At 44.3% G+C, this 18,599-nt stretch overlaps 1 non-coding gene across 1 annotated transcript; it reads left to right on the forward strand.

The window, feature by feature from the left end:
• Positions 1-17,802: 17,802 nt before the first annotated feature.
• Positions 17,803-17,874, forward strand: trnaq-cug (transfer RNA glutamine (anticodon CUG)). The gene has a single exon. It is a non-coding gene; the product is annotated as a tRNA-Gln (tRNA).
• Positions 17,875-18,599: the final 725 nt, after the last annotated feature.

The raw sequence follows: 18,599 nt of genomic DNA on the forward strand, positions 1-18,599 counted from the left end.
CGCAAAATGACTCCAGTTCCCTGCTGTGCAAAGGGAAATCAGACTTTACCAAGACCTTTCTTGCCGAGGTTGACTGCACGTTATCTGTGAACTTTCCCTGCCAAGGCGCTACGTTAACTTGACTTGCTGTAGCTCCTCCCACTTCCCTTTCGTTCTGTAAAGGACAACATGGATTGTGGGTGCAGTTGAATTGCCCAGAGAATTCAGGTCTCCTCAGTGATCCTGTCATCGACTATCCTGAAGAGGAGGGTTGCTGAACAACAATGTAGGCAGCCGTTCTTTGGGCATTACTCCGCAGGGCGCTCTCAGACAAGAAATTAAAACAAGGTTTAATATCAGCAACTGGAGTTGCACAAACTTCCTAGCAGGGATTGAAGTCAATTATAGGTCCCAAAGGCGATAATAGAGTCGTATGTAACTTCGGACCAAACTTATTACCCTTAACAGCTTCTAACGGGATCCACACGGCTGAAGTTTGTGATGAACCCAGATATATCAAGGATGTTTGTCCATTATTCCAGACCAATGATGGCACAGCTATCTTCACTCTCAGCCAACAGAACGTTTAATGCTGTTCGATTTTGAGAGGCAACTTTGCAGCTTGCTTCCATTTTGTGAGAAATGTCATTGGTGTTCAGACTTATATCCGCACTGTGGCTGTGTCGTTAGCCAATTACCGCAACACTGGGGCCATACCGATGCTCTCACCAGCCAGTCTGGTGAGTCCCCAGAACAGGAACACTACAATCCAGTAACGCTGCTCAGTCTCCTTCAGCCTTCAACGCTGCCAGCTGGTATGTATTTGGTACTAGCTTCGCCAAATTGTAATAACCCCTTGACAGCGTTTGTTCAGACCAGAGACACCATTTAAATAGAAAGGGGATACCCTGGGACAATAAATACAGTCGGCTTGCCAGCCGATTCTGTAAGTGCCATTTAAAGAAGTTGTGATATCACTGGTGACACAGGTATTGTTACCTAAATCTGATTCCATCACCCCGTAGTTGCAATAACAGACTTCACCCTCATTCTCATGAAGCAGCTTCAGAGCTGAGAATTCATACAGTCCATTGCAAGAAATTTAATGCCATCGTTCAAAGCAGTTCCATTGGCAAGTGTGATTTCTCTGGGCAGTTTAGCCCAATGCTCCCTTCACAGCTCTAACATTGTTACAACAGTTAAAAACAGAATCAAACTTTCCCGAACCTCGTCACCTCCGTTTGGCCTTCGGCACGGCGCTGACAGCGATGGAAGCTTGTGATCTCCTCGCTGTCAGCGAAGGATCCGCCACCTTGCCACGGTTCTGCCACAACGAATTGTCTTCAATTCCAAAGGGAAGTTACAGGCTATTACTTGTGATAATCAACCCACACAAATTGCTGGAAGAAATCAGCAGGCCAGACCGCATTTACGGAAGAAGAACTTTTTTTTTCCATAGATGTTGCCTGGCCTGCAGAGTTCCTCCAGCATTTTGTGTTTGTTGCTCGAATTTCCAGCGTCTGCAGATTTTCTCTTGTTTGCCAATTGCGATAATCGTTTGCCAGAAAAAGTGCGATGGAGAAAGCGGCAATGAACCTCATGATACCGACCACCACCCCATTTCAGTGAAGCCATCTGTTTTGTACAGCTCACCCTTGCACCACATGAAGTCACGGAGATCCAGTAAATGCAAGCAGGCATTTTCCATGCTGAGCTCTTTGACTTCATCAACTTTGCCTCCAACTTTCACCCTGCCCTCAAATTTACCTGGTCCATTTCCGACACCTCACTCTCCTTTCTTGATCTTTCTATCTCTGTCTCTGGAAACAGCTTATGTACTGATGTCTAATATTAGCCTACAGGCTCTCACAGCTACCTGGACAATTCCCCTTCCCAACCTGTCTCTTGCAAAATTGCCATCCCCTTCTCGCATTTTTTCCGTCTCCGCCGCATCTGCTCTGAGGATGAGGCTTTTCACTCCAGGGCGAAGGAAATGTGTTCCTTTTTTAAACAAAGGGGCTTCCCTTCCTCCACCATCAACTCTGCTCACAAACGCATCTCTCCCATTTCACACACATTTGCTCTCATCCCATCCTCCCGACAACCCACGAGGGATAGGGTTACCCTTGTACTCACCTACCGCCCCACCAGCCTTCGGCTCCAACACAAAATTCTCCGTAACTTTCACCACCTCCAACGGAATCCCACTACCAAGCACATTTTTCCTCCCCGTCTTTCTGCTTTCTGCAGGGGTTGCTTCCTACGCGACTCCTTTCTCCATTCGTCCCCCCCCCCCCATTCTCTTCTCACCAATCTCCCTCCCAGCACTTATCATTGTAAGCGGAACAAGTGCTACACCTGCCCTTACACTTCCTCCATCACCACCGTTCAGGGCCTCCGACAGTCCTTCCAGGTGAGACGACACTTCACCTGTCAGTCGACTGGGGTCATATACCGCGTCCGGTGCTCCTGGTGTGGCCTGCTATATATTGTTGAGACCCGCCGCAGACTGGGAGACCGTTTCTCTGAACACCTACGCTCTGTCCGCCAGAGAAAGCAAGATCTCCCAGTGGCTACGTATTTTATTTCGACGTCCCATTTCCATTCTGATATGTCTATCCACGGCCTCCTCTACTGTCAAGGTGAGACCGCACTCAGGAAGGGGGAACAACACCTTATATTCCGTCTCGGTAGCCTGATGGCATGAACATTGATTTCTCTAACTTCCGTTCGAAACCACAGAAACATTACAGCACAGAAACAGGCCTTTTGGCCCTTCTTGGCTGTGCCAAACCATTTTTCTGCCTAGTCCTACTGACCTGCATCTGGACCATATCCCCCATACACCTCTCATCCATGTACCTGTCCAAGTTTTTCTTAAATTTACCACTTCGTCTGGCAGCTAATTCCACAGTCACACAACTCTCTGTGCGAAGAACCCACTCCCCCCAATCCCCAAAGTTCCCTCTAAATTTTTCCCCCTTCACCCTTAAACGATGTGCTCTGTTTTTTTTTCTCCCTTAGCCTCAGTGGAAAAAGCCTGCCTGTATTCACTCTATCTATACCCATGATAATTTTATATACCTCTATCAAATCTCCCCTCATTCTTCTACGCTCCTAGGAATAAAGTCCTAACCTATTCAACCTTTCTCTGTAACTCAGTTCTCAAGTCCCGGCAACATCCTTGTAAACCTTTTCTGCACTCTTTCAAAGTTATTAATATCCTATCAATTAGGTGACCAAAACTGCACCCAATACTCCAAATTCGGCCTCACCAATGTCTTATACAACCTCACCATGATATTCCAACTCCTATACTCAACACTTTGATTTATAAAGGCCAAAGTACCAAAAGTACTCTTTACGACCCTATCGACCTGTGACGCCATTTTTAGGGAATTTTGTATTTGTATTCCCAGATCCCTCTGTTCTACTGCACTCCTCAGTGCCCTATAATATCATTTACTTTGTATGTTCTACCTTGGTTTGTCTTTCCAAAGTGCAATACCTCCTCTTGTTAGTGTTAAACTCCATCCGCCATTTTTCAGCCCATTTTTCCAGTTGGCCCAAATCCCTCTGCAAACTTTGAAAACCTTCCTCACTGTCCACTATTCCTCCAATCTTTGTATCATTAGCAAATTTGCTGATCCAATTTACCACATTATCATCCAGATCATTGATATAGATGACAAATAACAATGGACCCAGCACTGATCTCTGTGGTACACCACTAGTCACAGGGCTCCACTCAGAGAAGCAATCCTCCGCTACCACTCTCTGGCTTCCCCCATTGAGCCAATGTCTAATCCAATTTACTACATCACCATTGTATATCTAGCGACTGAAACTTCCTAACTAACGTCCCATGCGGGACCTTGACAAAGGCCTTACTGACGTCCATATAGACAACATCCGCTGCCTTCCCTAGATCCAGTTCCTGGCAAACTTCTCGAAAAAATCTAATAGATTTGTTAAACATGACCTACGACTCACAAAGCCATGTTGACTCTCCTAATAAGTCCCTGTCTATTCAAATACTTGTAGATCCTATATCTTAGTTCACCTTCCAATAATTTTGCTAGCGATATCAAACTTACTGGCCTATAATTTCCCGGATTACTTGTTGAGCCCTTTTTAAACAAGAGAACTACATGAACTATCCTTCAATCCTCCGGCACTACAACCGTGGATACCGACATTTAAAATATATCTGCCAAGGGCTCCTGCAATTTCAATACTATCTCCCTCAGGGTCCGAAGAAATACCCTGTCAGGTCCTGGGGATTTATCTACTCTGATTTGTCTCAAGATAGCAAGCACTTCCTCCTCTTCAATTTGTATAGTTTCCATGACCTCACTACTTGTTTGCCTTATTTCTATTCACTCCATGCCAGTTTTTTTAGTAAACACACACACACACACACACACACACACACACACAAAAAACGTTTTTACTATTTCCCCCATTTCTTTTGGCTCCATACATAGCCGACCACTCTGATTTTCAAGAGGATCAATTTTCTCCCTTGCTATCCCTTTGCTCTTAATATACCTGTACAAGCTCTTTGGATTATCCTTCACCTTGACTGCCAAAACAACCTCATGACTTCGTGCCACTCCTCCCCTTCTTACCCCATCCCTTGTTTATTTTTATTCTCCCCCTTTTTTTCTTCTCTTTCTGTCCCTCTCACAATCACTCCTTGCCTGCTGCCCATCTTCCTCTGGGCTCCCCTGCCCCTTTCTTTCTCCTTAGGCCTTCTGTGCCATGATCCTCCCTCTTCTCCAACTCTGTATCCCTTTTGCCAATCCACTTTTCAGCTCTTAGCTTCACCCTCCCCCTCCTGTCTTCTCCTATCATTTCGGATCTCCCCCTCCCAGTCCCAGTTTCAAATCTGTTACTATTTCTTCTTTAAGTTAGTTCTGACGAAGGGGCTCGGCTCAAAACGTTGAATGTACTTTTTTCTATAGACGCTGCCGAGCCTGCTGCGTTCCACCAGCATTTTGTGTGTGTTGCTTGAATTGCCAGTATCTGCAAATTTTCTCGTGTTTGCATTTTCCATGCGGGTTTGGAGGGACTACAACCAGAGGTCATGAGTTGAGGGTGAAAGGTGAACGTTTAAGGAGAGCTGGAAAGGAAAATTCATCACTCAGATGGTTATTAGAATGTCTGAACAAGCTGCCAGCACAAGTGGTGCATACAAGTTTGATTTCAACATTTAAGAGAAGTCCGAATAGATGCGTGCATGGTAGGGGTATGGAGGGATACCAGGGCAGATCGATGGGAGTGGGTAGTTTAAATGATTTGGCATAGACTAGATGGACCGAATGGCCTGTTTCTGTGCTGTACGTTTCTATGATTCCATGAATCTATGATGCAGAATCCTGAAACCTGCCCCTGCACCAGCTCCTCGGTCACACATTCATCTGCTCTAACTTTCAGTTCCTACCCCAACTATACACGGTACTGGGAATAACCCGGAGATTACAACCCTTCAGGTCCTGCTCTTCACCTTCTTCCCTAACTCTCTATATTCACCGTGTGGGACATCACCCCTTTTCTACCCGTCCATTGGTTCCTACGCAAACCACCACATATGGCTGAATTAACGCTGGCCCGCTGTTCTCCAGCTGCTCTGAGACGTCCCTGACCCTGGCACCAGGGAGAGGACACTCCGGTTTGAGATGGCGCTGGTGAAGCACAGCGATGACTTATCGGTATCAAACAAAACCACGAACTACTTTATGAATCAGACATTTTCAAGAAAACGATCACTGCAATCAATAGCCTATTGCTTTCCTGTCGGAGCTGAGCTTTTCAACCGCCTGTACAACCTGGCATTTTTGCGGTGTGAACTGAAGAATTAAAGATTCAGGACGGTTGTACGTGACGTTTACGGAACGAATCGAGGCAACGGGACCCGGGCCGGAGTGTGGGGAATGGGCTAATGTTTGGCCACTGCTGGAGCAGACTGAGAGCTGATTCGATGTGACAGAACCGAGGTGAGGAAAGCGGACGCAATGCAGAGTAGAGTTGGCTGGGCCCGGGCTCAGGCCTGCGAGAGAGAAAACACCTGAGGTTTGATCGATTTAAATGCCAGGTCAGGGAGTCGGGGCCGGAGGCAAGGGACGGGCCGGTTCAGCTGGCTGCTCAGCGAGGTTTACTCGTCTCTCCACTTAACCGAGGCTCTGGCCTGCAACTAACGGGCTGCTCGGCTGCAGTGATGACTGGCTTCACAGCCCTCGACCCACTCTCTCACTCTCGTGAACTTCAGGTGTCTGATCGTTTCTGTTGTTTGCACGATTTGTTTTTATTTTCCTGCACTCTGGATATTTGATGGTCTTTTTAAAAATGCGTTCCATTGGGATTATCCGTTTTCTAGCTGCCCGTATGGAGACAAATTTCCAGATTATGTATGATATATATACATTGATTATAAATGTACTTTGAACTTTGAACAGCATAATTTTGTGGATAGTGGACAGCAATCGAGTTACACAGCGCTATTGCTTGCTTCTTAACCAGCCAGACTCAGAGACAGTCTCAGCTCCTCAGCTTCTCCCTCCCCTATTTATTTTCAGCCAGTAACTCCCATACCAACCACTAGACTCACCGTTCTTTTCCGATATAGTTAATATTATCAGCGAGAAATTAGTTAATATCAATAATTCGCAATAACATTATCCTAGTACGGGGCTCTCCCGAATCGACTTCTGTTTCTTTCCTCTCACAGACGATCCTCCAGTTGATTATTTTGGTTCTAGTGAGGTCATGGCTGGTCGAATCTGCGTGTCTTCAGTATTATTTATTTGTTTGTTTATTTGTATTTACAGAGATTGTCGTTTGCTCCTTGATTGTTTCTCAGTCGTTGTATGTTTTGCTTTAATTATGTGGTATTTCTTTGTTCTGCTGTGTATATTGGCAAGAAAATGAATGTCAATGTGGTAATGGTGACATATATTCATTGTACTTTGATAATAAATTTACTTTGAACTTTGTGTATTGCTTGCTGTTCTGGTTTCCTTTCTTTAGGAAAACTATTGGTTTCCTTGGTGTTGCAGAGCAGGATGACCATATTGATGGCGAGTTTGTCAATGAGCAGAGGTTGAATTGACTGCGATTATGCATGCTGAAATTCAGAAGAATGAGAGGGAACCTCAGAGAAACATACAGAATTGTGAAAGGGATAGACGAGAAAAAGACAGTAATGTTCCTTCTTCTAAAATAAAACTAGGGGCCATATCTTCAATATTTGGAGGACATAAAGGGAGTAGTGAATTTCTTATATTCTCTGTGCACGGAAGGAGTGGAAGCTAACTTATCAAAGACACTTCCAAGAAATATCCCAAGAAAAGTGACGAACATAAGGCAGTTGATGTTGTCTACATGGACGTTAGCAAGCCCTTTGACAAGGGCCCGCATGGGTTGTTGTTCAAGAACGTTCAGTCGTATGGCATTCACGGTGTGGTAGTGAAATGCATTACAGTTTGATTTTGCTGACTAAGCCAGAGAATGGTAGTAGATGCTGCCTCTCTGACTGGAAGCTTGTGACGAATGGGAGGATGCAGAATTTGGTACTGGCTTTGTTGTTGTTTTTAATAAATATCGAAGATCTGGATTACAATCTGCTAAATACGATCAAACAATTTGCCGATGACACCAAGACTGGGGACAGAGTGGACAGTAATAAAGGTTATCAAAGCTTACACTGTCATCGGGTACGGATGTAAACATACGAGATTGAATTTAATGCAGACAGTTATGAAGTGTTTGGGAGTGCAAACATGCCGATAACTTGTTGAGTGAGCGGTGGGGCACTGCGAAGAATTGTGGGATGGAGGCATTTGGGAAAACAGATCCATAATTCCTTCACAAAGTATAGAGTGCTTTATAGAAAGCTTTTGATACAGAAGCCTTCATAAATCAAAGTAAGGAAGTTGGGGTGCTGTGTTGAAGTTGTGTAAGACATTTGTGACGCCTAATGTAAGGTATTGTGTCCTGTACAGGTCACATATCTGGGGGAAAGTTATCAGTAAGATTGAAAGAGTGCAGACAAAATTTACAAGCATGATGCCAGGAATTCAGGACGTCAGTTGTAGGGAAAGTTGAATGTGTTCGAGCTTTATTCTCTAGAAGACAGGAGAAAAAGAAGAGATTTGATGCAGGCGACCCTTCCAGACTCTGTGGAAATATAGGGAAGAAAGACGGTAACGACGTGTTCTCCCCTATATTTCCATGGAATCTGGAAGGATCTCAAGGTTGCTGAAGAAAATTCCGATTAAGGAAGCACAAGTCGCAGTTTATGACAGTCAAACATGACTGATTCATGTCGGCTGGCGTTTACAGGATTCGCGATGAATATGGAACAACATATATTGACCAGGTGGGTCGCATGGTGGAAACCTGCATCAAGGAGCACAGGAGGCGCATCGGCTTGAGTTACCCAGAGGAATCAGCGGTAGTGGAACATTGTAATCGCAATGGCCATAGCATTGAGTTCGACGGCACAAAACGACTGTTCTGCGCAAATGTTTTTTTTGGGACCGACTGTTAAAGGATGCCATTGATATTAAACTAGAAGAAGGAACAAATAACAAAGCCGAACGTCGCGCTCGAATTAAGAACTGGAAGTCGATTGTAATGTGGGAGAGTTAAAACCTGATAGGACGAGGACCAACCAAACAGGAAGAGCTGATCACCAATGTATAAATACTGTACTATCAGATTAGATATGTCCAGGCATCATGCCTAAAGACGATGGCAGATTTTGTCATCGATACATCACTTTTAATTGATACCTTTACCCCCTGTAACCGCTGGAAGGTTGAGAAGTTTATTCGACATAAAACTCTTATTAATATACTGTACTTATATTAATGTAATTATTAATAATGTCCTTTATCTTAGTTGCCACTGATAATTTGTGACTTGGGTTGCCCTTTTGATGTCTTTTTTTTTCTGTACACTCTTGATGCCATTGAAAGACCTCTCCAATTTTCGCTGTACTTTCCCTGCAACATATTTTTTTTTCCCAGTTAATCACTTAATACACCTTGACCTTCAGAGTTCCCTGGATGTGCTGTCCTTGTCCATCCTACATACAGGCATACGGTGATGCTGAACTCTCAGTCCTTCACGCTGACGTGACTCATGTAGGTTTATCTGCAGGTACAGTGCCTGAATAATGTATTCAGCCTCACAACAATTTTCACATTTAATGTCTCATTTTCTAAGTTTAAATTACATTAAAGTAGGATTTCTGAGCTAATCTACAAAACACTGTCCATCATGTCAAATCAAAAGATAAAAAAACATAACCTGTCAAATATTCAAACAAAGTTAAAACCAAAATCTTGATTCTTAAAAAGTATTCAAGACTCAAAAAAAAAAAATTCTTAAAAAATAAACTTTCCTTAGGTGCAATATCCTGATTTAACTTAACAACTCACCTAATTTGTTGATATTGAAAACTGGAGGATCGCCTGTTTTCAATGAATTCTGAATAATTAGTACACCTTTCTTTGGAAGGTCAAAGAGTACGGTAGATATGCAACTGACCAAACCAAATTGAAGATAAAAAGCTTTCAAGACAAGTCAGAGAAATAATCACAGAGAAGCACAAATTTTTGAGGAAAGGTACAAGATCATCCCAAGCGCACTGAAAATACCTCAGAATTTACTACAGCCGAATGTAAGAAGAGTGGGAAAATATGAAGCATGAAATCACTGCCAAGTTACCGAGGTCAGGCACCCTTCTAAACATAGTCACTGGAGGAGAATAGCTCTTGTAAGTGAGGCTACTGTGACAGTAACAGTCACTCGGAGTGACTTGCAGAAGTCAGTGGCTGCAGCTGGAGATTATTTTCCTGGTTCCAAAACGTCTAAGTGTTTTCACAAATAGGGTTTTTGAGGAAGAATGGCAAGGTAGAACAGTTGGCTTAAAAAAAAACTTACACTGTACCCTTGTCCATAAACACTTCATAAAACATCATTTCGAGGATACAGTAAAACTGGGTAATAAGGTATGTTGGTCGGATGAGACTAAAGTGGAACTTTGTGGCCTCAATCTAAGGTTTGTTGGTGGTGTGAATCTAATACTGCACATCAGCAAGGTTATACCATGTCCACTGTAAGGTATAGTGGAGATACCATCATGCTATGGAATACATTCAAGTAATGGAAATCTAGTCAGGATTAACGGGAAAATGAATGCTGAGAAATACAGAGAGATCTTTATAAAAATCTTCGAAAGCTTAAGCTAGGCGGAAAGTTTATCTTATAGCAGAACAACCCGAAGAGCACGGCCAAATCCACCATGGAGTGGCTTCAAATGAGGAAAATTGATATCTTTCAATGGTCCAGTCAGAGATCTGACGGTAAACCAATCAAACATTTCTGGCAAGACCTCAGGAGTTTTGTCCGCCGGCGCTCCCCATCTAATCCAGCACAGCTTCGGTAAAGAAGAATGGACAAGTCTTGCTTCATCAAGTTGTATAGAGCTAAGAAAAAACTTATCCAAAATGATTACCTGCTCTAATATCAGTGACAGGGTGACTCAACTAGGTACTGAGCAAAGGGGTGTGAATACTTTTAAACTGCTAACATTCCAGTTTTTTTTTTCAGGTTTTCATGCTTCAAAATTTTCCCGGATTTATATGCTGAGATTTGAAAACAGAGAGCATATAACTTATAAATAAAGATACTGCATTAAATTGATCAAAATCCTTAGTTGTAATACTCATTTACATGAACAACGCATTGGAGGCGGAATACTTTTTCAAGGTAATGTAACGTCTCTCTATCCCCAGATCCTGTCTATGATAATGAAATTAATGACAGTGGCCTTTATTTCCAGACCAAACATATTCGTAATCCGAACTAATTTGAAACATCCTGTGTTCTCTGCTGATGAGTTCCAGAGTGTTCGTCACTTCCACTTTACCCCGCCTCCTGCCCAATGTCCAGGGAGACGATCTATGTACTGCCACAGAAAGCTCTCCTGGACGCATTCAAAAAATTCCATCTCTAATTGTTATACACAAAGGCAATCCGGTTAAATCTTTCAATTTTTAAAATATTAATATCTTTCAGCTCTGTTGTCAAACAAACTCTCTCTTGTTTTTAATCACCTCCTTCCTGGGGAAGCAACGAAGGTTCACATAATGCAACATACATCAAAGTTGCTGGTGAACGCAGCAGGCCAAGCAGCATCTATAGGAAGAGGCGCAGTCGACGTTTCAGGCCGAGAGCCTTCGTCAGGACTAACTGAAGGAAGAGTGAGTAAGGGATTTGAAAGCTGGAGGGGGAGGGGGAGATGCAAAATGATAGGAGAAGACAGGAGGGGGAGGGATACAGCCGAGAGCTGGACAGGTGATAGGCAAAAGGGGATACGAGAGGATCATGGGACAGGAGGTCCGGGAAGAAAGACAAGGAGGGGGGAGGGGTGACCCAGAGGATGGGCAAGAGGTATATTCAGAGGGACAGAGGGAGAAAAAGGAGAGTGAGAGAAAGAATGTGTGCATAAAAATGAGTAACAGATGGGGTACGAGGGGGAGGTGGGGCCTTAGCGTAAGTTAGAGAAGTCGATGTTCATGCCATCAGGTTGGAGGCTACCCAGACGGAATATAAGGTGTTGTTCCTCCAACCTGAGTGTAGCTTCATCTTTACAGTAGAGGAGGCCGTGGATAGACATGTCAGAATGGGAATGGGATGTGGAATTAAAATGTGTGGGCACTGGGAGATCCTGCTTTCTCTGGCGGACAGAGCGTAAATGTTCAGCAAAGCTACCTTCTACCTCCTACCCAAGATCCACAAACCTGCCTGTCCTGGCCGACCTATTGTCTCAGCTTGCTCCTGCCCCATCGAACTCGTTTCTGCATACCTCGACACGGTTTTATCACCCCTTGTTCAATCCCTTCCGATCTATGTTCGTGACACTTCTCACGCTCTTAAACTTTTCGATGATTTTAAGTTCCCTGGCCCCCACCGCTTTATTTTCACCATGGATGTCCAGTCCTTATATACTTCCATCCCCCATCAGGAAGGTCTCAAAGCTCTACGCTTCATTTTGGATTCCAGACCTAATCAGTTCCCCTCTACCACCACTCTGCTCCGTCTAGCGGAATTAGACCTTACTCTTAATAATTTCTCCTTTTGCTCCTCCCATTTCCTCCAAACTAAAGGTGTAGCTATGGGCACCCGTATGGGTCCTAGCTATGCCTGCCTTTTTGTTGGGTTTGTGGAACAATCTATGTTCCGTGCCTATTCTGGTATCTGTCCCCCACTTTTCCTTCGCTACATCGACGACTGCATTGGCGTTGCTTCCTGCACGCATGCAGAACTCGTTGACTTTATTAACTTTGCCTCCAACTCTCACCCTGCCCTCAAGTTTACCTGGTACATTTCCGACACCTCCCTCCCCTTTCTAGATCTTTCTGTCTCTGTCTCTGGAGACAGCTTATCCACTGATGTCTACTATAAGCCTACTGACTCTTACGGCTATCTGGACTATGCCTCTTCTCACCCTGTCTCTTGCAAAAACGCCATCCCCTTCTCGCAATTCCTCCGTCTCCGCCGCATCTGCTCTCAGGATGAGGCTTTTCATTCTAGGACGAGGGAGATGTCTTCATTTTTTAAAAGAAAGGGGCTTCCCTTCCTCCACTATCAACTCTGCTCTTAAACGCATCTCCCCCATTTCACGTACATCTGCTCTCACTCCATCCTCCCACCACCCCACTAGGAATAGGGTTCCCCTGGTCCTCACCTACCACCCCACCAGCCTCTGGGTCCAACATATTATTCTCCGTAACTTCCGCCACCTCCAACGGGATCCCACCACTAAGCACATCTTTCCCTCCCCCCCTCTCTCTGCATTCCGCAGGGATCGCTCCCTACACAACTCCCTTGTCCATTCGCCCCCCCCCCCCATCCCTCCCCACTGATCTCCCTCCTGGCACTTATCCGTGTAAGCGGAACAAGTGCTACAAATGCCCTTACACTTCCTTCCTTACCACCATTCAGGGCGCCAAACAGTCCTTCCAGGTGAGGCATCACTTCACCTGTGAGTCGACTGGGGTGATATACTGCGTCCGGTGCTCCCGATGTGGCCTTTTATATATTGGTGAGACCCGACGCAGACTGGGAGACCGCTTTGCTGAACATCTATGCTCTGTCCGCCAGAGAAAGCAGGATCTCCCAGTGGCCACACATTTTAATTGCACATCCCATTCCCATTCTGACATGTCTATCCACGGCCTCCTCTACTGTAAAGATGAAGCCACACTCAGGTTGGAGGAACAACACCTTATATTCCGTCTGGGTAGCCTCCAACCTGATGGCATGAACATCGACTTCTCTAACTTACGCTAAGGCCCCACCTCCCCCTCGTACCCCATCTGTTACTCATTTTTATGCACACACTCTTTCTCTCACTCTCCTTTTTCTCCCTCTGTCCCTCTGAATATACCTCTTGTCCATCCTCTGGGTCACCCCTCCCCCCTCCTTGTCTTTCTTCCCGGACCTCCTGTCCCATGATCCTCTCGTATCCCCTTTTGCCTATCACCTGTCCAGCTCTCGGCTGTATCCCTCCCCCTCCTGTCTTCTCCTATCATTTTGCATCTCCCCCTCCCCCTCCAGCTTTCAAATCCCTTACTCACTCTTCCTTCAGTTAGTCCTGACGAAGGGTCTCGGCCTGAAACGTCGACTGCGCCTCTTCCTATAGATGCTGCTTGGCCTGCTGCGTTCACCAGCAACTTTGATGTATGTTGCTTGAATTTCCAGCATCTGCAGAATTCCTGTTGTTTGCGTTCACATTATGCATGTTACTCATGATCTTATATACATTTATCAAATCATTCCTCGATCTACATTCCAGGGCATATGCAACTTTCTTTTTAATAAAGGCCCACAATTCCAACAACACCCTGGCGAATCTGTCGTGCATTCTTTTATAATTTAATACCACCATTTCTATAAAGGAATGGAGAAATTTATACAGAATACTCTCAGAAACACCTCAGCCACGTGTTACATATCTGCAATAAATTCTTTATTCATTTATTCACTCTGTGCCCTGACTGATGAAGGCGTTCGGCTAAACCGAATCTTCATCACACTGTCTACCTGTGACGCGCCTTTCACTGGACTATGCACTTGCGCTCCTCGACCCCTCTGTCCCATAACACTCGCCAAGACTCCAGCCTTTACTGTAGAAATGGTACACTGGTTTCATTGCCCGAAATGCTGTGCTTCACATTTATCTGGATTGAAGGCCATATGCGATTCCTCAGCACACACTGCTGGATGATCCCTTTGTACTTTTATATCGCTACCTACACGATCCACACTGCTGCTTGTTTCGGTATAATTTGCAAACTAAGTATGCCTTCTACTGTCACATCCAAACCATTCATGAAAAGAGCAAACAACAAATTGAATTGAATTTATTTGACTTTATTTATCGTATTTTTCACATGAGGAGTACGACCCTTTACGTTACGTCTTCGCCTAAATGTGCAATGTGTAATTTATAGTAATTTGTAATTAGAAGATGGATGCTTATGTGAGAACGCTGTTCTTGGACTACAGTTCAGTATTCAACGCCATTGTTCCATCTAGGCTCGACAGGAAGCCCTGACACCTCGGCCTTGACCCTACCTTGCGCAGATGGATCCTGTTCTTCCTGTCAGATCACCAGCATGTTGTAAGAGAGGGTTTCCTCATCTCAAACCCTCTGGCTCTCAATACAGGCGCCCCTCAGGGCGGCTTACTGAGTCACCTCCTTTACTCCCTCTATACCCATGACTGTATCGTCATCCACAGCTCCAATCTGCTAATTAAATTCGCCGACGACACTACATTGATTGGCCTAATCTTAAACAATAACAAGGTGGCCTACAGGGAAGAAGTCATCTCTCTGACACAGCGATGTCAGGAAACCAACCTCTCCCTTAATGTCGGAAAACAGAAAGGAGCTGGTTGCGGATTGCAGGAGGAATTGAGATGGGATAACCCCTGTTGACATCAATGGATCTGGAGTTCAGAGGGTAAACAGATTCCAATTTCTCGGCATCCACAATCACTAAGGTACTCACATGGTCTGTGCACACCAGGTGTGTGGTGAAAAAGGCACAACAGCACCACTTTTACATCAGACGGTTGAAGAAGTTTGGTATGGGCCCCCAAATCCTATGAACTTTTTACAGGGGCACAATTGGAAGCGTTCTTACTGGCTGCTACTGCCTGGTATGGGAATGGTACCGACCTTAATCGCGGGACTCTGCAGAGAGTGGTGCAACCCAGCACATCTGTAGTTGTGAACTTCCCACGATTTAGGACAGTTACAAGGACCAGTGTGTACAAAGGGCCCGTAGGATCATTGGGACCCAAGCCTTCCCAACCACAATCTATTCCAGCGGCTACCATCTGGGAAGCAATACCCCAGCATAATAGTTACGTCCAAAAGACTCCGGGATAGCTTCTTCACCAGGGTATTAGACTGATAAACTCAGCTGATTTGAGAGTACACCCTATTACATTGACTGTTCTATTTATTATAAATTATTATAAATTACTATGATTGCACATTACACATTTAGATGGAAACGAAACGTAAAAAAATTACTCCTTATGTATGTGAAGGGTGTAAAAATAATGTCAATACAATTCAATTCAATTCAGTTCAGTTCAAATTCAGTTAGCGGCACTAAACCTCGTGGAGCACCTCCGTTCACAGATCTCCAGTTAGAATAACACCCTTCAACCATTGCTTTCTGCATGGAATCTTCATGGAGTCTCTACCAAATCTACATGGAGCCCAAATGCTCTGGATGAGCCTACCATGAGAGGCCTTGTTGAAAGGTTTCAATTTCGATGTATACAATATCCACTGCCCGGCACTCATTAATCAACTGTTTTACATGAAAATATTATCAGGTTTGTAAATTATAATCTCACCCACACAAAGCCATGTTGGCTACCCTGCAAAAAAATGTGACTACCGATGTGAGTTGATTCTATGAGTAAGAATTAATGTAAACATAATGCATGAGTCAACCGTTTCCTGGATTGGCTCTATTGCCCTTGTTAAACAGGGAAAAAATAATGGCCCATCTCCAATCCTCTGCAACAACATGTGTGTAACATACTGTAGGGTTTCACTGATATTGTAATGGTTTCTCTGTGGCAGCAATGTTTGGGTTATGACTAGAGATAGCGGGGTTAGAAATGTTGTTCTTTATTGTGAGCTGAAAGAGAGATTTGCGCAGTCTTTTGGCCGGGGAGCGATGAAGAATGAAGCCGCGAATGGAGAGATTTGGTAGACCATTGGAAGGCGTGGACTTGGAACTAGAGTCCGAAGGGCAGCGACGAGCAGAGGAGGCCGGTGGTGGACAATCGACTTATCAGAGAGCTCAGACATTGCGCAATAGACTGTTTCATAAGATTAGGCCTTTTTCATTTTTTCGTTTCATTACTAACCATATAGTCAAATTAAGAATTATAAAGCTTAATAGTTTAGTCACATATTTTATTTCTTTTTTTTTAATTTCGGGCTGCTGAATTGTAACAGGGGACACATCGAGCAGCATCCACCCAAACGAGATTTCTTAAGTTTGCCCGGGCCGGAGGTTATCACCCCCTATATGAAGTCGCCAGCTAAAGCGAGTGTCACACGTGCAATTAAAAGCAATCTACGTAGATATCCATGACGGCCCCAGAAATCTGCAATCTTGCCTCATTCATCAATAACCTCGGATGTATTCCATCCAGTCTGGTGAGAGTCCCGACGCTCCCAGCAGCATGCTATAAACATGACATGGAATATCAGCGTATTCTCCTGATCTTTCTTTACTGCATCACTTTCAGTATGAGGAATAATGGCATGAACTAATCATTTGGTGCTTTGCCCACTTCGTCTGACACCAGGCATACGTTCTGTCCTCTGCCCCTGAGTTGTTCCATTTTCCTACTTTCTCTGTGTTGTCCCTCTGGTTTTTAATGTATGTGTGAAGTGCCTTGCTATTCTCCCAAGTCTTGCTGTGCAAAATCATTCCCCCTGCCCTAGCATCATTCTGCACTAGTGGTTCTCTGTTTAATTTGCATATTGCTGAACATTTATCAAGGGCTTTGTCTAATTTCAACTTCCTGAACTTTCCTTGTGGTTCATTTTCCTTTTTGACCGAATTTGCAACATTTTTAACCGCTCGACTGTAAATAAATCCTAGAGGTCAGATGTGAGTTTATCTAATGACAGCAGCTCCCAGTCTCTACTCTCCCCATTTCCTGACAAACACAGATCTCATTAGCTTGCCCTCAGTTTAGTAAATACCCAAATATTGTGTGCTTTTCTGGGGATGACTGTTATCAAAATAGTCTCCCACAGAAATTCCTCAGTTGTAAGGCTCATACCTCAATAAAATTTCACTTAAATGTCTCTAATATATCTGCTTCTAACAGTACTCCTAGTTGAGAATTCCATTTTTTTTGTGTGTAAAAATAAAACTAAGTCATCCCCCACTGCTATACATTCCTCCAATCACCTTAAAATTACCCCCCCCCACCCCGTTTCTGCCACTTCCACCCGAGGAAAAATGCTCTAGCTGTCTACTCGATATATGCCTTCTATCATCTCGTGTACCTCTGTCAAGTCACCTGTCATCCTGCTCCCTCCAAAGAGAAAACTGCTCCCTTCCTCAGCCTGTCCGCACGAGACATCCTGTATGAAGTTCAAAGTTCAATGTAAATTTACTGTCAAAATGTACACGTCTCATCACATACTAACGTCCCCTGGGATTCATTTTCTTTTTGTCATTGGTAGTTAATACATGTGGTTCCATGGTGTAATGGTGAGCACTCTGGACTCTGAATCCAGCGATCCGAGTTCGAGTCTCGGTGGAACCTGTTTCTTGAATATATACACTGGATTGTCCTTGTCAATTTTAGTCAGTCCACGACGAGAGGGCGCGTCGGTTGTGAGGCCCCACAGAAGGACTGCGTACGAGCTGTCGCTGTACAGAGTACGAGCATCCGAGATGCTGACGGAGGATATTTTCGAAATTCGAAGACATAGGTGATGACTGTAGTTTATATTGTTCTCCTTCAGATTTTTTTAAGTGTTTACTTTCTTGTTGGCGTCATGTTATTTTTATTCAGCGGAGGGTGGGATTTGAGATCGTTTACACATGTGAGTGATCTGTAACAGTTTATGTGCGAGGGAGTGGTTAGGGTTTGTTGTTATTGACGCTGTCTTCTGTGTAGGAGGAGCTTGGGGATTAGGGGTTTGATGCTTTAGGTGCTGTATACGGGTGGGCGATCTATTAGTTTTGTGCGATGGTGACGTTGAGGATTTGAGGTTTACGAGTTTTTTTTTCATACGGGGTGTGGTGTCGTTTCATTCAACGACTTTCATTTCGCTTTTTTTTCTGCATTTCAGGGCTATCTGGAGAAGCCGAATCTCAGAGTTGTATTGTGAATTCATTGTTGGGGTGAGAGAAATTATCCCCTCTGCTTCAAAAGCCTGAACGTTGAGGGGTAATAGCTATTCCTGACTCTGGTGTTGTGGGACCTGAGGCTCCTGTATCTCCTTCTTGATGGCAGCATCGAGAAGTGAGCATCACCTGGATGAT

Source organism: Mobula hypostoma (genome assembly GCF_963921235.1).
Source record: "Mobula hypostoma chromosome 30 unlocalized genomic scaffold, sMobHyp1.1 SUPER_30_unloc_1, whole genome shotgun sequence".
Classification (NCBI taxonomy): domain Eukaryota; kingdom Metazoa; phylum Chordata; class Chondrichthyes; order Myliobatiformes; family Myliobatidae; genus Mobula; species Mobula hypostoma.